Below are 6000 nucleotides of genomic sequence, written 5' to 3'. Positions count from 1 at the left end.
TACATAAACCCGAGTTGTCGGGGAGACTGGCCAAGTGGTCCATAGAATTAAGAGAGCACGATATAATATATTAGCTACGAACATCGATAAAATCGCAAGTACTTGCCGACTTTGTCGCCAATTTCAGTGCCAAAATAATGCCTGAGGTCGAGCAGAAAACTTCTCGTACCTCTCCCAGGTTACCTAACCTATGGGTCCTATACACCAATGGCGCTTCCAACGCGTCAGGATCTGGACTGGGACTCGTACTCGAGGTCCCAACGAGCGAGGTCATCCGCCAGTCCATACGGTGCCCCGATATGACTAACAATGAGGCCGAGTACGATGTTGTAATTGCAAGACTAAAGCTAGCTCTCAAGTACGGAGCACGACGAGTCGTCCTCCGATACGACTCACAACTCGTTGTCAACCAAGTCATAGTGACTTTCCAAATCAAAGAGCAGAGGCTACAAAAGTACCAGGCAGAAATTCATAAACTACTGCCGGAATTCGACGAATGTCAACTCGACCAAATACCTCTAGAACAAAACATCGAGGCAGATGGCCTCGCCAAGTTAGCAGCAGCCACCAAAAACATTAGAAAAGAAAACTCGGTTACCCTCCTCCACTCGTTAATAGACCAACTTGAGGTACACTCTGTAAATTTAACTTGGGCCTGGTGCAACCGTATTATAGCATATTTGCAGGAGGGAATACTCCCATCATACAAAAAAGAAGCCAAAAAGCTTCGAATGCAGGCAGCTAGATACAACATCATAAACCACGACCTATACAAAAGAACGTTTGGCGGTCCTTTGGCGAAATGCCTAGGGCCAAACCAAACAAGACACGTCCTTGAGGAAGTACACGAAGGCCACCGCGGTGCCCATACCGGCAACCGAGCCCTTGTCAGATGCCTCATACGAGCAGGATATTATTGGCCCACCATGAAGAAGGAACCGCCGACTTCGTCAAAAAGTGCAAGCAGTGCCAGAAATACACTCCTATGATACACCAAGCGGATGAGAACCTCCACTCGGTCACATCGCCATGGCCATTCATCAAATGGGGAATGGACATCGTGGGACCACTCCCAGCGGGACGAGGTAATGTGCGTTTCCTTTTGGTTTTAACTGACTACTTTTCCAAAGGGTGGAAGCAGGTGCATTCGCCCAAATACGCGAACAGGAAGTTATCACATTCATATGGAGGAACATTATATGTTGCTTCGTCATCCCCAAAGAAATCAGCTGTGATAACGGACCCCAGTTCACCGGGAAAAAGACGGCTGAATTCTTCGAGCAATGGCACATCAAGCGAATACTCTCTATGCCATATCACCCTGCAGGCAACGGCCAAGCCAAATCCTCCAACTAAACAATACTAAACATCATGAAGAAGAAACTCGAAGACGCAGAGGGACTATGGCCGAAACTACTACCAAAAGTGCTATGGGCATACCGCACCACACCAAAAACAAGCATAGGAAAAACGCCATATTCACTAGTCTATGGGACTGACGTAGTGATACTAGTCGAGGTCGGGGAACCAAGTTTGAGATACTCCAATGAGAGCGGACCAAGCAACGACGAGAACAGAAAGTAAGACCTCGACGAAGCGGAGGAGCGAAGGGACATGGCTCACATGAGAATGATAGCCTAAAAACAGCAAGCAGAACGATATTACAACAAAAGGCCAAAGTAAGACCACTAAAAGTCGGGGACTATGTACTCAAGGCCAAAACACAGGCGAGCAAAGACCCAAGAGAAGGTAAATTAGGAACCAATTGGGATGGGCCATACAAAATCACGGCAGCAGTAAACAAAGGATCATTCCAACTAGAAATAATGGAGGGAAAGCTACTACCAAACAATTGGAACGTCGCCCACCTCAAATACTTCAACTTCTAAGAACGGACACCCTCTAAGTCGTACTCTTTTTCCCTCACCCGGGTTTTATCCCAATTGGGTTTTATCGGGGAGGTTTTTAATGAGGCGACGAAAGGGTCGTATTGAAGTTCAAGTATAATTCATCGCCCTGCCTATCGAGTACTTCTCAAGGCCGAGCGATGAAGGGACTAGGTAGACTAGAACTTCTCAAATGTATGTATGGAACAAACAGAAACATGTAATATTTTGCAATGAATGAAATAAACAAAGCATCATGCACCATTTTTGCACAACTCCACCAAATCATTCTACATCCTACATTCGACCTCGCTCGAATTATTCAACATTCGACCTCGCTTGAATTATTTGACACTCGACCTCGCTCGAATTACGTTACATTCAACTCGCTCGAATTACCTTACATTCGACTCGCTCGAATTATTCAACATTTGACCTCGCTCGAATTATTTGACATTCGACCTCACTCAAATTATGTTACATTCGACTCGCTCGAATTACCTTACATTCGACTCGCTCGAATTATTCAACATTTGACCTCGCTCGAATTATTTGACATTCGACCTTGCTCGAATTACGTTACATTCGACTCGCTCGAATTACCTTACATTCGACTCGCTCGAATTATTTGACATTCGACCTCGCTCGAATTACTTTATATTCAACCTCGCTCGAATTGTTTGATTTTCGACCTCGTTCGAATCAATCAAACCTCGACCTCGTCCGAGCTAACTAATACTCGGCCTCAAGTCGGTCCATGTTCGACTCCGCCAGATCAACATTACATGAAAACGGCCGAAAAATCAGGGACTTCCCCACATAGCAAACAAAAAAAGAGAACGGGAATCCGAAAATACATAGCAAAAAGGCAATTGTTCCATTTCAATTGTTAGATTACAATACTTTTTACAAAGGGCTCGAGGACGCCCTCACAAAAATAGCAAACCAAAAAAAAACTAATTACAAAAGCTTCACACCACATCATCCACATCAGCATACTTATCATCATACCAAGGATCAGAGGCAAGCCCATCCGCGTCGTCGTCGTCATCAACCCCGCCGGGTGTACCGGGGTCGTAACCACAAGCTTCACAAGCTGCACGTGCCTTGACACAGACGCCCTCAAGCTCCGCCTCAGAAACCTTCCCGGCAGCCTTCAAAGACTTGTACATGTCAAGTTGAGCCTCGGCATGGATCCACATTTCATACAACTCCCGCGACACACCGGGATTGACAGAAGTATGAGATGTAGACGGCTGAGCCTATTGTTGTGTCTTCTCGGCCCTCAGGACAACGACTTGCTCATTTAACTCAGACAACTCCGCCTCCAAACCCATGATCCGCTCCTCTAACCTCGCCACCTTGAGCGCCGACGTCTCCGCCTCGTTAGCCCGCTCGGACCCTCAAACATGGAGGGCATCATCTAGGGCCGCCGCCTCAGCCGTAGCGACCATTCTAATTTTCTCAACTCGACCCAACTCCTCGATCTTGGCACTCAATTCATCCCTCAAGTCGACGACCCGTACCTCCCTCTGCTCGAGTTCAACCGTTAAAGACGCCACATATGCCTGAAGGTCAGCATTCTCAGCCATCACTCCCTTGCTCACCTCGAGCTCGTCCTTCTTAGCCTTTAGCGCTCCCTCAAGCACGTTGCACCTGCTGATGGCCCTCAAAAGTTCCTCGTCCCTCTCCCTTAGCTCTTCGTCCTTCTTCTTCAGCTTCTCATCTTTCTGCTTGAGCCCATCACGGAGCGACTGAAATTGGCCATCCTGGCTGAGAAAGTTGACTAGCATTCGGTGCTTAGAACGGTACTCTCTGTACTTGGATGTCATCTTCTTAAAAATGGCCGTCCTCCGCTCCTCCCGCTGGTCGCGCTCAATCTCTATAAGAAGGGTCTGATGCAAAAAATAGAGAGAGGAGGTCGGTGTTAGCAAGTTACACATACAAAATAAACTTAACCTAACATGGGAAAAGCAAACTTACTCGCAAGGCCATGCCAGATATACCCAACGACAGGTTCGCATCTTTCAGCGTCTGTAGCATCCTATTCTTGGAAGCCACGCACAGGGGAGCGAAGGCCGGCACAGCCTGTTCTGAGTTGGCCAAGAGGTCGTAATCCACGGGAAGGACTATATACCGATTAGGACCCTCCGTTCTTATATCCACACGAGTAGCCCTCTCCACGAAGGTCTGTACCTCCTCAGGGTCGATGTCTGAGCCAGAGTCATCGTCCCCCGCAGGGATAACTCTACCTCTCCCAGCCGCCGACGATGAGCCACCTTCAACAGCCCACGTAAGCTCTACACTACCACGAACCCCCTCAACCTCAGAGGGCCTCCTCTCCATGGCGGCACCCGCCGCATAAACGGCCTCGATATCTGGGGTAAGCACTGATTCCGCTTCCAAAGCAATGAATCTTTCCGGCTCAGCATCAGCGACAATGGCCTTCCTGGTCTCCACCCTTCGTCTTTTCTTCGGAGATTCCCACTCGCTGTAAGATGACTCGTCCACAAGGTGAAACATAGGCTGAGAGGAGATCTCATCCCTCACGATAACAGTTTGAGGGGTAGAGTCCCTCATTGGCGGAACTTAAGTCTGACCTCCTCGAGTAGACTCAGCTAAAGCAAATTACATCCCGGCCGAGGCCACCGCCTGGAGAAATACAAGCACAGGAGCCTTTGCCTTTTTGGAAGCTCGCCGACCTAGCACCAAAGGAAGGTCGCATCAAAAGGCAATGGTGAGCGGCAATAAGTTGGAAGGTAGAAATAACACTTACTGGACGAAGCCTTGGGCTTAAATCGCTTGTGGAAGGATGCCGAGTCGCGAATTCCCACGGTGTGGGGTAACACCTAAGTCACCCAATCTTCAATATGGAAGACGAGAGAAGGTACACGCCTCTCAGCTGAAAATAGGGAAGCCGTGAGTGGGTCGAAAATGAAAGAAGAAGAGGAAGAAAAGAGAAAATAATGAACTTATGGCAAGATACTTACGATTATAGTTCCATTGCTCAGGGAACCCGGTCGGATTCGCCACCAGATGCTCGGTCTTGATGAAGAAGTATTTATGCCAGAACCGCCGGTTCGCCTTATCATCCACCCCGACCACCAACCCTTTGGTCCTTGATATCGTAGATGTATCAATGTGCCTCTATAAAAACTGGGTGAGAATAGATGCAACAGATGGCGTATATTGACCTCAAAGCTGGCCAACTCTGCGTACTTCTCCAGCATCAGAAAAACTTGTATAAATAAGGGGAGAGCTGCGCCGGGCAGACGTTGTAAAAGCGGCAAAACTCCTCCGCCAAAGGGGAGGGGGGGGGGGGGAAGAGAATAACCAACTAGGAATGGATAAACGTAGAAACCGCAATATCCAGGCCGATGAACCTGTACTATGTCACCTCCTGCCGAAATAATTTCGACGTGAGAAGGAATACGATATTTGGATCGGAGGTCGGCTATTTGATGCATCCCCGTCTCAGAAAGCTCCTGATCAGGAGCGGGAGAAGGTTCCTTTAGGAAATCATTTCTGACAAAAGGATTCTTAGGAACCACCTCCTCCACGGTGGGGAAGCTTTCTTCCTCCTCAACCATGGATTCCTCACCGCCGGGAGGAATGGCCACCGATAAAGGAGTGGCATCGGAGACTCCATCGTGAATATGAGGGGAGTTCGACATATTTTCGTAGTAAAGCGTGTACAGCAAAGTCGGAGAAAGAAGATATCAACCGGGAAAGAAATCAGGGACTAATTTTGAAAAAGCTGCAGGAAATCGGAAGTGGAAATCAGAGAAGAAGATCGAAGAAGAACAATAAGCATGCAAAACTGGAAATGCTGGAGTTTTGAAAATGAAGCCCCTCTCCTCTATTTATAGGATTGTGTGACATCAGATCGAGGCAAAGAGCCATCAATGGCACCAAAATCGAAGCGACAGAAGCACAGACACTGCATTGGGAAGACGCGTAATGATGACGCGCGTGGCCACGACGTCATCCTACGTCAGCCACACCAACCGCAGCCCTGCTGACAACGCCGCCAATTCGACCTCGGCCGATTCTATTCAATCATCACGACCAAAATTTTCGCTGAATGGTTGCAGACAGAATCAGCTCATCGAGG

This window comes from Nicotiana attenuata, chromosome 1, assembly GCF_001879085.1.
Source record: "Nicotiana attenuata strain UT chromosome 1, NIATTr2, whole genome shotgun sequence".
Classification (NCBI taxonomy): Eukaryota; Viridiplantae; Streptophyta; class Magnoliopsida; order Solanales; family Solanaceae; genus Nicotiana; species Nicotiana attenuata.
Note: the sequence above shows the minus strand (reverse complement) of the source record.